The following is a 3,627-nucleotide window of genomic DNA, read 5'->3' on the forward strand; positions in this document are numbered from 1 at the left end:
CAGAGCAATCTGGCTACAAGTTGGGGATGAAAACTCAAAATTATTTCAACATTATGCCAAGGGTAGGAAAGCCATCAACACAATCTGGGATCTACAAGATATGAATGGAAGGAAAGCCGACTCTTTTGAGCAGCTAGCTGACATGGGGATTAGACATTTCTCCAAATTTCTCAAAGCCCCTATAGGAATTACTCTTCCAAGCATCATCCGCATAGCTGAAACTCTTCCCAGATTTATCAAACCTGAGGAAATTGAAGATTTGAATTCCCCGGTTTCCAGAGAAGAGCTTGAAGTGGTGCTGAAGTGTTTTAAAAAGGACAAGAGCCCGGGACCAGATGGTTGGCCAGCTGAATTCTACAGTACCTTTTTTGAGCTAATAGGAGAAGATCTTCTCCAGACCATAGAAGAATGTCGAAGATCTGGCAGAGTTTTGGAGGCTTTTAATTCTACCTTCCTTGCACTCATTCCCAAAACCGACAACCCCTCCTCCTTTGATGACTACAAGCCCATATCCCTCTACAATAGCATCTACAAAATCATATCCAAAACAATTGCTCTTTGAATCAAGCCCTTCCTCTCCCATATGATCTCCAAGGAACAATTTGCCTTTCTCCACCATCGCCAGATCCATGAAGCCATTAGTACCGCTCAGGAAGCTCTACACTCTATCAAAAAACTCCACAAAAAATAAATCATCCTAAAAATTGATCTCTCCAAAGCTTTCGACCGTGCCTGTTGGTCCTACCTCCGATTCATACTCACCCACATTGGCTTCCCCTTTTCTTTCATCAACTGGATTATGGGTTGTCTTACCTCAGTCACCTACAACATTCTCATCAATGATGCAGCCACGGGCTTCTTTTATGTGGAAGGAGGACTTAGGCAAGGATGCCCTCTTTCTCCCTTTCTTTTTCTCCTTATTATGGAATGGTTTAGCAGGTTGATAATTAAAGGAAAATAGGAAGGCTCCTTGGCTAGTGTCTGGATCTCTGATATGTTTTATCTTACCCATATCTTATTTGTAGATGATGTTATGATTTTTTTAAATGGCTCCTATCAAGACTCATATGCCTTCAAATCCATATTATCCCTTTTTTGTAAAGCTACAGGTAATTATCATAGTCAATTGCCAGCCGAATGAAGCAAGACTGGCCAGTCAACTATTTGCATATACGAGACAAGATCTAGATGTTGGCCTAAAATACTTGGGCTTCAGACTAAAACCAAATGGTTATCGAATAGTAGACTAGGCATGGCTTATTGCTAAGATAGAAAGCAGAATCAACATTTGGCAACAACATTGGCTCTCTCATGCAGGCAGACTCACTCTACTCAAATTTGTCCTAGAAGCTATTCCGTTTTATTGGATATCGTTGGCTTGGATCCATAAAGGCATCTTAAAAAGAATACAATAGCTCTTCTGTCGTTTCCTTTGGCGAGGTCAAAGTGCGGGTAGAACCTTTGCCTGGGTTCGTTGGGACTGTATCGACAAACCAAAAAATCAGGGAGGCTGTGGCATAAAAAACTTGCAGTCATTTGCTGAGGCTTTGGCAGCACAATTGGGTTGGCAACTTATTAACTCAAGAAGTCTATGGCAAGAAGTTACTTATTACAAGTATATTTATCCAGTCATAGTTTTGGACTAGATCCACAACCACTCTACTCTTTCGGCTGGTTCCTCCATAATATGGAAAGCAATTACTCTATCTCTTCCCCTCATCAAGCAAGGCCTGGCCTAGAAAATTGGCAACGGGGAGCAAGTGCGGATCGGTCTAGATGCATGGAATGGCTGTGAGAATGCCCATATTCTTCTCAGGCCACTTTACTTATTCCTTCAGACCTCTAGCATCACTCACCTAGCACAGATAGCCACTGTTAATCAGGACAATATGCAAAGACTATTTTGGAAGGATCACATAATGTTCAACATTCCCGAAGCTTGGGTTGCGGACTGGCAGAGTTTCACCAGAACTCTAGAGGAGGCCAATGTGCAGATCACTGACAAACAGGATGTCCTTATTTGGGCAATTGATTCACAAGGCAGCTATATGCCCAAAGCAGGTTATGCATACTCAATGGTTGCCAGACACTCTGGGGATTTCTCTTGGTGGTGGTGACATCTCTGGAAATTAAAAGCTCCCCCAAACCAGACTTTTTATGTGGTTCATTTTAATGGATAAAGTCCCTACCAAACAAATTCCTATGCATCGTGCCATCTCCAGTCCCTCCAGATGTTGCATGTGTTGTCAACATGAGGAAGACACTACTCACTTATTTCTTACCTGCCCTGTCTCAAAATCATTTTGGTCAAGAATCCTTGTTGCACTGAATATTCATATTGACTGGACGAGGAAAAAAGTTGAAGAGGCTTGTCATAATTGGTGGTTAAAAGTGAACTCTCAGAAAATCAGAAACCTTCCTTTGCTCATTTGCTAGGGAATCTGGCTTAACAGGAACAAAATCATCTTCATGGATGCAAAGGCTGACTAGGAAGTTTCCAGCATTTTGTTGTTAGCTATATTCAACCTGATCTCGGAGGATCCGGCTATCAAAATCCTTCGGAACATCACTCCAGAAATCATTGACTCAAATATCCCTTGGGGTTATTTTGATGGCTCGGCTCAAACCAATGGTTGTGGGGCTGGATCCATTCTGCATCTCGACAACATCGTAAACTATAGAATCGAATTTGGCCTAGGTAGAGGCACTAACAATTTTGCTGAATTGAGTAGTCTCAAACACCTCCTCCTTACTACAACAAAACTTAACTATCAAAAAATTCAGATCTTTGGCGACTCACAGCTCACTATAAACTGGACCAATGAAGTTAATCAATGTCACATGCACACACTCAGAGATATTCTTACTGATATCATTTCTCTAAAGTCCCAATTTGATTCCTTTACATGCTTACATACATACAGGGAAAGGAATGAGATCGTTGATTGTCTTTCCAAAGAGGCAGCGCAGTTGATCAGAGGCCAAAGGCAGATACAGGAATACAGGGAGGACACTTTCTACAGTTACTATCACCGACCATTCATGGATATGAATGATCGCCCACTGAATGATCGCTAGATCATTCAGGTTTTATCTCCTTTTTTCCTTTGTTTTCTATGTACATAGACAGTCCTTTCTACAGTTTTTATTTGGAACAAACTCTAGTATATACTCTCCTAATGATTACTGGACTTCGCTGAAGTTTATTATCAGTTTACATCATGGTGGTCTTTCTGTTATTGCTTATAATATTTAGAATCTGAACCTCTCTAGTGACAGCATCTCATACATGCAGTATTATACAACATGTAATTTTCTTATATTATTAATGAAAATTACATTTTTCCTGAGGAAAAAAAAATAATTTACGTGGATATCAACTTCATATATATATATATATATATATAGATATATATATATATATATATATATATATATATATATATATATATGTTAAAAGAAAATATTTTAATGTTGTATATAATAAAATATTCAATGTGGGTTATCAATAAAATATTTTTGTACGGATTAATATTGACGTATACTTAAAAGTATATTATTAACATAAAAATTGTTTCAATATGTGAAGATCAAATGTATCGATGCACAAGTTATGAAAAATATTTT

The sequence above is a fragment of the Pinus tabuliformis genome, chromosome 4_1 (assembly GCF_031772625.1).
Source record: "Pinus tabuliformis cultivar Carrire ecotype Pingquan chromosome 4_1, CPIR1, whole genome shotgun sequence".
NCBI lineage: Eukaryota > Viridiplantae > Streptophyta > Pinopsida > Pinales > Pinaceae > Pinus > Pinus tabuliformis.